The sequence below is a fragment of the Mandrillus leucophaeus genome, unplaced genomic scaffold (assembly GCF_000951045.1).
Source record: "Mandrillus leucophaeus isolate KB7577 unplaced genomic scaffold, Mleu.le_1.0 Scaffold226, whole genome shotgun sequence".
In the NCBI taxonomy this organism is placed as follows: Eukaryota; Metazoa; Chordata; class Mammalia; order Primates; family Cercopithecidae; genus Mandrillus; species Mandrillus leucophaeus.
This window is the reverse complement of record NW_012102321.1, coordinates 4,090,190-4,106,169: the sequence shown is the minus strand read 5'-3', so window position 1 is coordinate 4,106,169 and position 15,980 is coordinate 4,090,190.

Genomic DNA, 15,980 nt, shown 5'->3' with positions numbered 1-15,980 from the left:
AGTTTGGCTCTGTGTCCCCACCCAAATCTCATGTTGAATTGTAATCCCCACGTCAAATTGGGGGAGTGACCTGGTGGGAGGTGATTAAGTCATGGGGGGTGGACTTCCCCCTTGCTGTTCTCATGATGGAGTTCTCATGAGATCTGGTTGTTTGATAAGTGTCTGGTGCTTCCCCCTTCTTTCTCTCTGTTTCTTGCCACCACATAAGACATGCTTGCTTCCCCTTCACCTTCTGCCATGATTGTAAGTTTCCTGAGGCCTCCCTAGTCATGCAGAACTGTGAGTCAATTAAACTTCTTTTCTTTATAAATTACCCAGTCTCCGGTAGTTCTTTATAGCAGTGTGAAGATGGACTAATACATCCACTTGGTCTCCATTGACATCTGAAGGGGAGGCTCTCTGTTAACGCTCAGCTAGGGGGAGGAGTAGAGTTCTGTCTTTCCTCTAATACCTCCCCAGCTATAAAAAATAGAAGTTATTCATTGCTGCTTCTCACATGACCTCGACTGACACCACATTGCGGGTAGCCTTGTTACCACTGGGAAGTGGTGAAAGTCCTGACTCTCCAGTAGGCCTCCTCTGACACCACACCAGTAGGGAAGGGGAGTTTTTGGTACTGTTGGGTGGAAGTGAAAGCCAGACTCCTTATAATGTCTGCATTGACACTGTGGACTGGGATGGGAGGAGCTTATTCCAACTAACTGGAATGGAAGTCCTGGACCCCTATTCAGCCTTCTTTGACATTACTGCCTTGGGTGTAGGGCTTAGGGTGCCTTGTTAAACCCCTGTCTAGGCTTTTCACTTGGCCTTTGCTGGCATGGGAGGGGGTGAGGCACAGTTTTAATTGTTGTATTTGTCTAATATGGAATGGTTATTGTCTAAGCTTTCTGCCTTGTTAGGCTTTCTTTTTTTTTCTCTCAGTCCTTTAGAGAGAGCTGATTTTTTTCTGCTCTCATTGGCATTTCCAGGTTGCTGGGTTTTCAGCTCCAGGTCTGACATATAGAAGGCAAAAAGAAAACCCAGAGATCTCACTAGCTCAGAGTGCCTTGGTCCTTGAGGTCCCTAGCCAGTCTGCCTTCTTCTCTTCACCTTTTAGAGTCTTGTTATGTTTTTGTTATATTCAGTTTCCAGGATTTCAGTTGTATTTAATGGGAGAAATAAGTTAAAGTACATATATTCTATCTTCCCAGAACAGTCCATGTAATTTTAACAAAATGTAAGGTTTCCATATACTTTAAAAGATGATTCTCATTTACTTATTTTCTAGTCTAGCAGCTCCTTATTAAATACCTGCATCAGTGTTTGTAAAACGACAGACTGTGACCCATTAGTGAGTCATAAAATCAGTTTGATAGGTCATGACCAACATTAAAAAGTGAAGTAGAATATAATAGGGTAGAAAATAAAGAGCATTGTATATAGTAAGGGTAAGAATTATTGCATTACATTACATTTTTTTATAGTTGTGTGTGTTTGTGCATACGTGTGTGTGTATGTGCGTGTAAATGTGTAAATAGTGGGTTGTAATGTAAAATATATTTCTTAACTGTGGGTTATAGTCATCTGCTAGATGGCAAAGAATTGTGAGGAGAGAACATAAGAGTTATTCAAGATGATTTAGATGAGACTTGCCACTGCTCTGTTCCTCACCCCACGGACACTCGTTGGCTTGGGAGATTGTGTATTATGTACATATAGATTAGACTAAAGACTCTTGTTTTCTATTTCAAAGTGGTTTCTGCCCCAGAAGGGTTTGACTGCAGATAAAAAGGAGGAGGACTCAGTGTTACTCTGTGATTTAACCCCTAAACCTGAGGGGTTCCTTTTAGACCCTGAACTTTGTAGCAAATGGGTTCTTACAGGTAATGTTTGGAGGAGACTCCCTTGCATTCCACAGACAGGTTCCTCCAAATAAAATCTCTCGGGAAGAGTAAGTAGATTAATGCCGTCCTTACCTCAGTCCCGAATATTTTCATCTCTGAGTTAAAATCAAGTTCTTGCCTCATGCCTCTTGTGCTTTGTTGGCACTGAGTGAGGAAGAAGTGGTGGAGAAAGACAGAAAACCACAACTCTGGTGGGTAATCCACAGGGTTATTCCTTAGTGGGGAGGAAAACAGAAATTTTCAAAATAAAATAGGAACAAGTTGAACTGCGAGATCTGCCTTACTGAGAGGTAAGCACTGGAGGTAGAATGAAGGGTTAGCAGTATAAATCAGGGAAATCTTAAATGGCCAGAACATCTGGAGAAATGCTTGAAGTTCTCCATATCACTTCACCTGAGAGGACTCCTTGTAAACTGTTAACTCAGGTGATCTCATGTCAGATGAATTGCATATGCCCTGGCGATTCTAATTGCATATCTTGGTTGCTTACTTTGGGCCAGGTCAGTGTGAGGCACTTTACATGGGTACTGTTTTGACTCGTTAGAATAATCCTGTGGACAATTGTTACTAGCCTCACCTGACAAATGAGGACGATGGGCTTAGAGAAATGAAGGGATTTTTTCAAAGTTACAGTTGGCAAGTGGCAAAGTTAGGATTTAGACTGAAGTAAACTGAGGTCGGATCAAGCATGCCTCCTGTTCTACTCCAGTTGCTTTTGTGGAATGTGACCACGAGAAAATGAAACTGACCTCTGTGAGAATTAAGAGGCCCAACTATTTGTAAAGCTCTGCAGGGCCTGCTGTTGATACATAGTCCTGTGAAAAATTTTCACGAGATAGGACTCTTTCTGTAGTCCGACTATTTAAAGAAAATGTATCTTCTTCCCTAAAACAAATTTTATTGGTTAAAAAGAGATCACCATGAAATCCACTAAAGCATAAAACAAAATGTGAAATATGACAGGAGGCATAAACGGTTTCATCTAACACTGAATGCTGCCTTTTCAGAAACAGCTGTAAATTAAATAAAGGAGCACACATTTGAAACTGTTTAAGCCTTTAACAAATATTTGGGACAGTGAGGCTGTTATGTAAACTTACTGCTGGTGATAAAAGAACCAGCAGAGATAAATTCTGGTTAATAAATCCTGTCATTTTATCAATGAAGTAGAAAGTACTTTCAATAAGAGGTTCATGATGCAGAACATATCCCAGTGACCTTCTCTTCAACATCTGGGCTAAGTGGCATGGTCTAAACTCAAACATTAGCCTACTGCTACCATTTCTGTTTCCTCCTCCAATGTTAAGCAAACAAAGAAAATGCAAGCAAACACCTGAACAGTCTCTACCCCAGCATCAAAAATAGCAAAGTGGTTACTGAGCAGATTAATAGGGGCAGTGGTAAGGTGGAAAGTGCAGACGGAGCAATACAGGTAGAAACCTTAATAATTGACTGTATGTCGGCTCTGAGTGGCTATAAAGGATTCTTTGGGGACAATATTTTTTAAGGCGAAACAAATCACCTGAATCAGCTAGACCAGCTTTCTTAGCTGAGTTGAGGGGTTCTGGAAAGATGTGAACTTCTAAATCAGGTACATTATTCACTTTGCAGAGGTTTAATTAAAAAAGAAAAAAAATCATATAGCATAACCTTATGGAGAAAAATGCTTTTTCAAAAAAAATTATTCTGATGCCACCTGGATCATTATAGCAAAGAAGAATTTAGAATCTAATTACTTACAGAGTGTTTACATATGTTATCACAGAAACTTGGAAAGCAAATCAAGAAAGACCTAGGCACTTTTTATTTAACCTGCCATCGGTCCTGTCTTTCCAGTTCCTCAGATGCAAATACAATATAGAGGTAACTCAATTTACACAAATGTATTCCTGAAAACCAGATGTGCCATGTGAAAACCAAGTTGTTGTGAATCAAATTATGTGTTATATCCTAGGGGAACTTGTTATTTAAGCATCTGTGATGCTTGCAATGACTGAACGGATTGGCATTTATAGGCCAACTGGTTACCTCTGCTAAGTTGGCATACTTGTGATTTAGTCAGGGTCATGTTAGGCTATGCTGCAAGGGAAAAAAAAATGTCAGTGACTTAACAGAGCAAAGATTTATTTCTTGTTCAAATCAGTGTCTGATGTAGGTCAGGTGGCATTCCTGTGCTGCTGCCTTTCCAGGACACAGTGACTCAGAGACTTAGATTATTTCCTTCTTGTAACTCTAACATTTCAGTGTCTTATGACACCAATAAGGTAGTAAGATGAGTGCCCAGAAAATTAAAATAGTTTGAAATACAGTCTGTCATCCTGGTATTTATCAATGTGTGGTTGCTTTTGTGAGTTTTGGAAGCATTGATGAGACTTTGTGGAATAGCAAATTGAATTTCAGAGCTCTCTGCACATTACATATTCAGTAATAATTTTTGTACACAATTATAACTCTTTATTAAAATAATAGTAAAGGTGATCTCTCACAAAGGATATATTGACCATCGGATTTAGGAAGCAGAGGAAGAAAATTCCATGGGAAAGGATTGGGGGCCCTCAAGAGGAGTGTTGATCCAGCAAAATGGTCTCAGTGAGTGCTTGCTTTCTAGTTTCCTTTGCCTTGACTCCATTGTAACTGCAATGGTTAATTTCAGATGTCAGTTTGACTGGGTTAAGGAATAACCTCATAGCTGGTAAAACATTATTGCTGGGTGCATCTGTGACAGAGATTAGCATTAGAATCATTAGACTGAGTAAAGAAGATCTGTCCTTCCCAATGTGAGTGGGTGCCATTCAATGGTTTGAGGGTCTGGAGAGATCAAAAAGGAAGAGGAAGGGTGAATTCACTCTCACTCTTCTGGAGCTGGGACACCCGTCTTCTCCTACCCTCAGACATTGGAACTCCAGGTTCCCTGGCCTTCAGACTCAGGGGCTTATACTAGTGGCATCCCAGGTTCTCAGGCCTTCAGGCTTGGATTGAGAGTTACATGGTCAGCTGCTCTGTTTCTCAGGCCTTCAGACTTAGGCTGAGCTATTCTGCTGCCTTCCCTCATTTTACGGCTTGCAGATGGGATACTCTGGGACTTCTCAGCCTCTAAATGTGTGAGTCAATTCCCATAATAAATCTCCTCTTGTATCCTATACGTTCTGTTTCTCGGGCGAATCCGGACTCCATAACCTACTGGACAGAGTCTCTGGTTACTCCTCTGACGGGGGCTCCTGTTTACTTGTGCTGGGCCTACACGTTCCTGACTTGGGCTCAGACCTCAGCCTACAGCCCTGATCCCAGCCTTCATTCTACATCCTTGGTTCAGTCACTTGCTTACGTGGCCTTCCCAGTATCTGACTGGTGTCTGTATCACTGCTGCCAGGTAGCTGATGCTACCATATCCCCAGAACATGCTCAAGGACATCACTCTAGCAATTCTTCTCCTCTCCTGCATCATCAATATTCCTCTCTCTCCTGAATATTTCTGAAAGCATGCAAATAGTCTGTTATTTCTCCTATCCTAAAAGGAAGAAAGAAAACCTCTCTTGACCCCAATTTCCTCCTCCCCATTACTGCAAAATATCTTAAATTTTAAAAAAGTAATTTGTCTTCTGTTTTCACCTGAATCTACCCCAATTAGGCTTTCACCCCTCACTACTCTGCTGAAACTGTACTGGTCAAGGTCACCCTTAATTTCCATGTTGCTAAAACCAATGGTTATTCTCAGTTTTTATCTTACTTAAAATCTCAACAGCACTTGACACACTGCTAATCATACCCTTCTCTGTAAACTGTTTTCTCCTCTTGGCTTCAAAGACACTGTACTTACCTGGTTTTCCTCTTACCTTTCTAAATGCTCCTTCTCAGTCTCTCTTTTTGCCTTTTTCTCCTTACTTTTCTGTCTTCTAAATGTTGGAGTACCCCAGGCTTCAGCCCTTGAGCTTCTTGAGCTTCTTTATTTCTCTCTATAGTCATGCCCTAGGTGATGTGCTGATATCATCCAAGTCCATATCTCTAACCAGAATGTCTTCCCTGACACATACAAATATATCCTGTAGCCTAATCGATATCTCCACTTGGATGTCTAATAAAGATTGCAAATTTCACATGTCCAAAGCTAAGCTATGGGTCTTTCTTCAAACCAGCTTCTCTCACACTTTTCTCCATTTCAGTTAATGCAACTTCATTCTTTAAATTGCTAGGATAAAAACAAAAACAAAACTTGATACTCAGCCTTAACATCTCTTTTTCTCACAATCATCATCTGATCCATCAGAAAATCCTGACAAATTCTTCCAAAATTTGACTACTTCTCATCAGCCCCATCATGTCTTACCTGTGTAGTGCAATAACTTCCTAACTGGTGTCCTGCTTCCATCTTTGTCCATCCTCCACCCCAGCCTTTTCTTACCAGAGCAACCAGAGAGACCAGAAGAAAATAGAAGTCAGATCAGTTCACTCTTCTGCTATTGCTCTCATGGGCTTCTATCTCACTAAATAATGCCCAAAATCATCATGCTCACCTGCAGGGCTTATTATGACCTGGTTCCCAATAACACATCTCTTCTCACCCTTGCTTTTCCCACTTGAGTACGTTGCCTTACTGCTGTCTTTGGACATACCAGGCAGTCTTCCCCTTATAGGCCTTGATCTTTGTTTCCTCTGCCTGGCACTCTAAATTTTCAGCTAATCTCATGGCTCGCTTATTTACTTCCTTCGTAATTTTATTCTAATGAACCAGCTCAGTGAGGCCTTCCTTGATCACCTTATCTAAAATTGCAACTCTTTCCTCTTAGATTTTTATTCCTTTACTATGATTTATTTTTTTCTCCTTATCAGTAAATTTTTCTTATATATTATACTATATATTTGACCTATTTTGTCTTTCCCCCAGAATATAAGCTCTATAAGGGCAAATTATTTGACCGATTTGCTTTCTATTATATCACTTATGGCTAAACCAACACCTGACACATAGTAAGTGCTCAATAAGCATTTGTTGAATAAAAGAATGAAGAGGTTATACAATTGTGTTCCCAATGTTAACTTGAAATTCTGCTATTCAGAATGTTTTTCCATAGAAACAATGCTATTGAGGGTAGGTAGGTCTTATAACATTTGCTCAAAATTGATCTAGGTTCTATAGTATGCCCCAAACTAAGGGGGTTAGTTGAGGTATCATGCAATGTCTACCAGGTAGCTGTTGCCGATGAGATACACTTGGAAACAATCATAACACAACATTGTAAGGCTTTAAGAGAGGAATTATAGAATTCAATGAGAAACTCAGAGGAAGGAGCAATAATTTTGGAGTTGGGGTAAATTTTACAGAGTAACATTTGAACTGTGTCCATAGAGTCAACGGAAGTTTGCCAGAGAGAGAAGGAGGAGAAATATTAATAGGCAGAAAAGATAGCAAATCAGACGTACAAGTATAAAAGTGTATCTTACATTTATGGAAAGATGAAGTTTTCTGTGACTGGCATATTAGTGAGAGAGGCATGTGGATCAAAGTTGTGAAAAATGCTGGGAACCAGGTTAGGGAGCTGAGTTTTATTCTATTGGTGTTCAGAAAGGGTTTTGAATTAAATGGAGTCCTAGAGACTAGTAAAGAAGCAGAAGTTCATTTCTATGTAGAAACTTGATGCTTTGTGGCTTGTCAGTTGTGGTTTCCAGATTTTCTTTCATTTCTAGACAATTCCAAAATTGACTGGGCTGCTTCAAATCTTAGGTAATTACTAGTCTCTAAAATCTTACATACTTCTAATTTACTGTGATAAATAACATGCTCAATTATATCTTGTTTTAGAATGTCTGACCTCTGGAAGTCCAAATTAGAATGTACTGAGTTTTACCCAAATATCACCTTTATGATATCCACATACACACTGGCTAAATACTTCATGTTATCTTTCCAGTCATGGTCAATCAATAAAGTCAAATCTGATGTTTGAGAAGAGACTGGTGATCTGAATGACAGCACAGGAGGTTTGCTTATCAAAAATGCAGGTACCACAGTCCTGAGAGAGACAGCTAAAAGAAAAGATGGGGGAATCAGGATTTCAAATTATCTTCAGCTTGAAGCCTGAATATTGGGTCCCTACCATGAAGAAAATATAGAAGTTAAACATAGAAAAGCTTAATATCCTGAGTTTAGTTTCAAAAATTTAACTTATGTGAGTTGCGATTGAGAAGGCCTGAGCTGACAGCTAATATGAGGCTTACTAAGTATCAGGTACTCTAAGGGCTTTCTCTGTGTTACAGGCTTTCTCTGTGTTAAATCATTTAATCCTTACAACATTGATTTGAGTTAAGGGTAATTATTCTCACAGTCTATAGATGAGGAAACAAGCACTGAAATTTTCCTAACATCGGATATCAAAAAAGTGGTAGATGTGGGATTTGAACAAATGTTGGCAACAGTTCATATGAAAAGTTGTATTGGTTTTTTGGTAAGTATTTTAAAATTTTAGGGTTTGTAAGAAACTGTCCAGTGGTTTGTAAACTGTACTCCATGGACCCTCAGGACTTTCTGGGCAATGACTTATATGCCTCCGCTGAAGAGCAGTGGGGCAGGGCACTGAGTGGGCAGGGATCACTTGGGGCAGAGCACAACCAGCACATTCCCATTGCTTTTGTTTTCCTGGTTGAGGATTCACATATGATTTCATTTGAAGATGGGTTTAATACAACTTTTCTAAAAAAGTGAAAACCATTGATCTGGTAGCCTAAGTCATTGTATTGCAGATGATGAAGTTATGGCCTAAGAAATGAATAATAGCATGAGCCAACAGTGCAGTGGAGCTTCCCAAACAGGAAGCTATTCTTTGGCAGCAGTAAGAGGGGCACTGTGGGCCAGGTGCTGTGGCTCATGCCTGTAATCCCAGCTGAGGTGGGCAGATTACCTGAAGTCAGGAGTTCTAGATCAGCCTAGTCAACATAGTGAAACCCCATCTCTACTAAAAATACAAAAATTAGCCAAGTATGGTGGTGGGCGCCTGGAATCCCAGCTACTTGGGAGGTGGAGGCAGGAGAATTGCTTGAACCCAGGAGGCGAAGGTTGCAGGGAGCCGAGATCGTGCCACTGCACTCCAGCCTGGGTGACAGAGCGAGACTCCATCTCAAAATAAGTAAAATAAAATGAAATAAAGGGGGAATTGTGTCCCACTTTCTGGGGATGAGTGTTCCCTCTTGTGTAATATTTAGAGTATTGTACTTACTTCTAGAGCCACCTTTTAAAGTTTTATTTTTCATTGAACATAATAATTGTACATATTTATGGGTTACAGTGTGTTGTTTTGATACACGAATACAATGTGTAATGATCAAATCAGGGTAATTAGCATGCCCGTTGCTGCAAACATCACCTCTTTGTGGTGAGAACATTCAAAATTCTTTCTTCTGGCTATTTTGATATATACTATATATTATTATTAACTATAGCCACCATATTGTGCAATGGAACTCTTAGAACTTGTTTTTCCTGTCTAACTGTAACTTGATCCCAATTGATCAACGTCTCCACATATCATCCCTTACCCTCCTCAGCCTCTGGTAACCACTATTCCACTCTCCTCTTCTATGAGATTAACTTTTTTAGATTCCACATATGAGTAAGGTCATGCAATATTTTTTTTTTCTATGCCTGGTTATTTCACTTAACGTAATGTCCTCTAGACTTATCCCTGTTGCTACAAATGACAGGATGCCATTCTTTTTTATGGCTGAATATATTCCATTGTGCGAATGTACCACATTTAAACAAATTCATTCATGCATTGATGGGCACTTAGGTTGATTCTATACCTTGGCTATTGTGAGTAGTTCTATAATAAACATGGGAGTACAAATATCTCTTCAACATAGTGATTTCATTTTATTTGGATATACATTTAGTAGTGGGAGTGCTTATTTTTCGTTTTTTGAGGAATCTCCGTATTGTTTTCCATAATGGCTGTACTAATTTATATTCCCACCAACTATATGTAAGTGTTCCCTTTTCTCCGTGTGCTTGCCAGCATTTGTAATTTTTTGGTCTTTTTGCTAATATCCAATTTTAATTGGAGATGAGATATCTTATTATGGTTTGATTTTCATTTCCCTGATCATTAGTGACATTGAGCATTTAAAAATATACCTGTTAGACAATTTTATGTCTCTTTTGAGAAATGTCTATTCAGATTTGAGTATGTTGAACCATCCTTGTATCCCTGAGATAAATCCTACTTGATCACGGTGAATAATCTTTTTGATGTGTTATTAACTCTGTAGATTGCTTAGGGTAGTATGGACATTTTAACAATGTTAAATCTTCCAATTTATGAACACAGGATAGTTTCCTTTTATTTGTGTTCTCTTCAATTTTTTGCAACAAACTTTCTACCCCTTTGTCTTTTTCTTGTTCTAGTATTCTGCTGAGGGTTTTTACATCTATATTCATCAGGGATATTGCCTGTAATTTTCTTTGTTGTGTCCTTTTCTGGCTTTGGAATCCGAGTATGCTGAACTCACAAAATGAGATTGGAAGAATCCCCTCAACTTCAGTTCTTTAGAATATTTTAAGAAGAATTGGTATTAATTATTTTTATTGTCCTACTCCCTCCTGGCCTGCAAAGTTTCTGCTAAGAAATCTGCCACCAAGCTTATTAGAACTCCCTTACATGTTATTTACTTATTTTCTCTCACTGCTTTCAGGATCGTCTATTTGTATTTAACCTTTAAGAGGTTGACTATAACATGTCTTGAGATAGTCTCATTTGGGTTGACCTTCCTGTACTTGGATATGTATATTTTTCTCCAGTTTGTAAAGTTTTCTTTCTTTTTAGTAAGCTTTCTACCCCTTTGTCTTTCGCAACTCTCTCTTGAGCTCCAGTACCTCAAAAGTTATTCTTTTCATGTTGTCTCATAAACTCTGTAAGCTATCTTCATTACTTTTCATTCCTTTTTCTCCTTTGTATATTTTCAAATAGCCTGTCTTTGAACTTACTGATTCTTTCTTCTGTTGAATAGTTCAGTTGTTGATACTCCCTATTCCATTTCCCATTTTGTTTATTATAGTTTAAAGTTCTGGAATTTCTATTAGTTTTTGAAAAATTATTTCAATTTCCCTGTTAAATTTCTTTGATAAGTTTCTGAATTGTTTCCCTGTTTGCTTGAAGCTCATTAAGTTTCCCAAAATAGTGATTTTGAATTGTTTGCCGGAGAGCTCACATATCTCCATAGATTTTAGGGTTCGTTTTTGGTGTCTTGTTTTGTCCATTTGGTAAGGTCATATTTCCCTGAATGTTCTCAATGCTGTGGACATGCAGCAATATCTATGTGTTGAAGGATTAGATATTTGTTTGAGTCTTCACAGTGTGCCTTTGTTTATGCTTGTCCTTCTTCACTAGGCCTTCTGGATATTCTAAGCAGACTGACTGTCGTGCTCCTTAAGCCTGTGACTACTGCACTCACCTCATCACTACTGCATGCTATAAGCTTAGGTTTGCTGTGAGTCTCATGAGGGCTGTGAGGTTGGGACAGCCCTCTGGTCCAGATGGACCTGGGGAAGACCCAAAGAGGGTACCCAGGCTGTCTGGGGAAGCTGGCCAGGGACCCAATCCTGCCACTGTCTCAGTGGCCCAGATGAATGTGCCTCCCAGCAATATCCCATGCAGGCAGGACAGTTGCCTGACTGCATTGTGAGGGATTGGAGCTGAGACTAGGCCCCCTCAGGATCTACTGTAAGGTGGAGGTTAGTGAGCCTGTTTTGCTGGCTCAGCCAGGTGTATTTCTCGCCACAGATTCCTGCACAGGTGACATTGTTCCCTGGCTGCAGTAAGAGGGGCTGGAGCTGAGACTGGGCCTCATCAGCATTTGCTACGGGAGAGAGGCTGGTGAGCCCATCTCGTTAGCTCAGATTCATGCATCTCCCAGCAGCTTCCTGCACCGGTGGGATAGTTACCCAACTGTGGCAGGAGGAGCCAGATCTGATACTGGGCCCCTTTAGGATCTGCTGTGGGACAGAGGATGGTGAGCCCATCAGGAAGACTCAGACTCTTGGGCTGCAATATATGGGTGAGTCTCTGTCTGGGACCTTGTAGGAGCAGTTCTGGGCTGAGACCTCAGCTGACAGGGCTGGAACTGAGCCACAGGGTAACTTCAGGTTCACTGCCAAGACTAATGTCAATGGGCAGACAACCCCCTCTGCTGAGGCACTAGTGCACATGCTTTCTGTTGAACTCCTTGGAAAATAGTTTTGATTGCAGGCTCAAGGCCAAATTAGTCTGTAGCCAAGTCCCTTAGGGAATGGAGTCATTTTCAGGCTTAAATCCAGGAGCACAATTGGTAGGTCTGCTACCTGGGTGCTGGTTTGCACTCTCAGAACAACCCTCCTAGGTTTAAGCTCCACCAGCATTTCACAACTTCCTACCTGAATCTTGAGGTTCCGAGAGACTTTTGTCTGTAGATGGGTGCAAAATTCTTCTTGTCATTGGGGGATACAAGTGGGTAACTTTCTATCCTGCCCTCTTGCTGATGTCATTCCTCTTATATAGGGACCACATTTTAACTGAGGTACAAAGTGGCCCTGAAGAAGGCAGCAGGCTGTTGTGGAGTCTGGAAACCCAATATGCAGAGTTACTTAATTAATTAAGAATGTACAGCTTGGAAAGGAGACTAAGGGGAAACTCAATAGTTGTCTTCAAATATGAACCATTATATCCAGCAAGGAAAAGATTTGGGCTCAAAAAAGTTTTGGTCTCAAGATAAACATAAAATAGTGGTCTAGCAACAGAGTTTTAAAAATGGAAAAGGCATCTTGTAAGGGAGAGAGGTTGCTGTCATCAGATATATTCAACCCAGGTTGTGAACACTGTGTGGCTGTCCTAGCAGTGGTTCCTCTACTAGTTGGAAGGTTTGACTAGATGCCGTCTGAGATCCCTTTAAACTCTAAGAATATATGATTCAAAGAGGTCCTCAGTCCAAGGGATAAATCATTAAATCTTTACACTTCATTTGATGTTATAAATAGCATTTTAGATTATATTCTTTATCCAAGGTCATTTACCATAACCCTTGATATAAATCAATAGATGATATGATTTTAGCTATTCCCAGATGATCTAACATATCAATTCTAAACATAGAATATACATTAGATTTGGTTCACAGATCAGCGAGTTTTAGAACTAAGAGGTGTGTGAGGTCCTTAGAGATTGTTTGGTAAAATCCTTTTATTGTACAGATGATAAAACTGTGGCTAAAAGGCACCATGTCTGTCCCTCCCTTCAATAGATCTTTACAGGGGCACGAGAAATATCTTTCCCCTACAGGCTCAGTCCTATTCATTCTCAATCCAATATGAATGAGTGCAGGGCGGTGAGCAGCATTCTTTGACTCACGTCTGGTTGCGCTTAGAAGTTGAGTAATGAGAATTATAATTTATTAAGCACAATTCTGTACCAAGTGCTATTATGTGTGTTTGGCAAACAACATGAAACAATTCTATGAGCAAAACTATTACCCTCCTTTTACAAATGCGAGGCTGCAGAGAAGTGAGGCTTAGAGAGGTTGTGTGATTTACCCAAGGTCACCCGGGTAGTAAGGTGGCACACTTCAGATTCAAATCCATAGAGGTCTGAACTGAAAGTGAGTACCGTATATTGTCATACAGGCGTATACTTTACCGGCCGGCCTTACCTGGAGTGTGTTTTTTTTTTTTTCCCATCTGATTGGATCTTCCTGGTGTGGGCATTCTCCTGTGTCATGCTTAATCTCTCTACTTCTTTTGGATTCTGGATTTGAAAGACCTGTTCTGCTCCTCAGGGCCAGTCTTGGCAACCAGGTTATCATTATAGCTTTGTGGTTGTGATTCCCATGTTTTTTGTTTGTTTGTTTTCTTTTTACCTTGAATTAGAGCAGGTGAAGTAAATTGCCTGAGGATATAGAAAATAAATGAAAGAGCTGGGACCTGCACTCAAAACATCTTAGTGCTCAGTATAGTGCATTTGCCCTTATATTTTATTCCATATCCTCGTAAAGCTTTAAATAAGATATACACCTTTTAAATTTTTTAATCCAAGCTACACAGAATAATACAAAGTGAAAAGCCGTAAGTCATGCTCCATCGTCTTCTAGCACTGACTGTTGCTGTGAAGGCATTTAAGGATAATGTGAGCTCCTAATCATTTTGTAGATGATTAAATATTTTTCTCCTTGTATAATCCCAATCTGCAGATTCAAGCATTTCTCATTCATGAAAGATTTTTAAACATATTTTTTTCTGGACCATTTCGTGCATTCTGTTCTTTAAGAAGACTGAATTATGTATACATTGCACTTCTTTTGTCTTCTGCATCTATTAGCTTCTCAAATCATTTTTATAAAATATTTCTCTTCATTTTTCTCTTAGTTTATATTTAGAAATGATTTAAAATTTAATTATATTTTGTCTATACAAAACAAAATATTTTAAGTTAAACATAATAATAAAGTAAATGCCAATAAACCCACAAAGAACATGTACAAAAATGTGTATTTCCCTCCTAATCCTATCTGCCTTCTATCACTCAAAGGTAACCACAATACTAAATTTTTACTTATAACCTGCTTGTTTGTCTATGTAGATTTAGCATATTATATATGTATGTGTTTTCTTATAGAATATACATATGTCATATATGTATATACACACAATACATTGTTTAATTTTACTTGCTCAGGGGATTTATTAAAATTAAAACCTATTTGACTACATAATCTTCTGTCACTTACTTTTTCACATTACATCATGTATTTCTATGGCTTATTTCTGTTAATATAAGTAGCTGTCATTTCTTTATTTTTATTAAAATTTAAAAAATTTTTCTAAATATACCACCACAACAATTTGTGTTGTTTTAGGTTATTTGTTCTGTTATGAACAGTGTTGTAATAAATATGCTTGCATATATTTCCTGATGCAAAAAGCTACTTAGTGAAGTGTATTACTCTAGTTTATCCTAAGAATAGATGTACCCAGTTTTTACTTTATGTATTTACTTTAGGTATTTTGAAGTTCTGTTACTAGGTGTGTAAACATTTGGGATATACTGTCTTCTTGACAAAGTTCATAATATAATTATTGTTCTTAATTCGTAATAGAATTCTTGTTCTGAAGTGTGCTTTTCTAATATTAACATAGCTACTTTAGATATTTTATTCTTAAGTAACATAGCTACTTTAGATATTTTATTCTTAAGTAACATAGCTACTTTAGATATTTTATTCTTAGTGATGCATATCTTTTTTCATTGTTTTACTTTTAACACAATTAAAGCCATTTAGTTTCTGATTAGTATTAGCATGATATGTGTTTAATGTGAGTTTCTTCTAATTGATATCTTTAGGCCATTTATTTTTAAGATAATTATATATTAGGGCTTCTTTGTTTTGTTTCTTGTTGCTATGTGGTATGTTCTGTATATATCGATTAGGTCAAGTTGGTTGACAGAATAGTTCAAGTCTTTCTTAGCTTTTAATTTTTTTCTGGGCTCTCTGGGTTTCTAATGTATTTTTCTTTGTATTTCCATGTGAATTTTGGAGTTATAACATTTCTTGACAAATTGCTGATGTTTTAATTGAGATTGCGTGAATCTTTATATAAAATAGAGGACAATTGATATTTTGTGGTACTAAGTATCTTTATCTATGAATATGGTATAAATCTCCATTTATGTAGTATTTTTTATTGTCTTTTACGTTTTGTTTATAATTTCTTCCTGAAAACATTACCTATGTTTTGCTAGATTTACTTCTAGGTACATTATATATCTTGATGGTATTTAAAATGATATGTTTTCAAAATATTTTTTGTTTATTGCTGTTACATGGAACTGTAATATTTGTTCATGGATTTTAGTCTAGCCCCTGTGAAATTTTCTGATTAATTCAAGTAATTTATGTGTAGATTTATTTGGGTTTGTATGCAGATAATCATAGTTTCTGTGAATAATGATAGCTTTGTTTCTATCACTCCAATCTTTACAGTGTTTTTTTTTTTTTTTTCTCAGACGGCGTCTCGCTCTGTCACCCAGGCGGGAGTGCAGTGGTGCGATCTCAGCTCACTGCAAGCTCTGCCTCCCGGGTTCA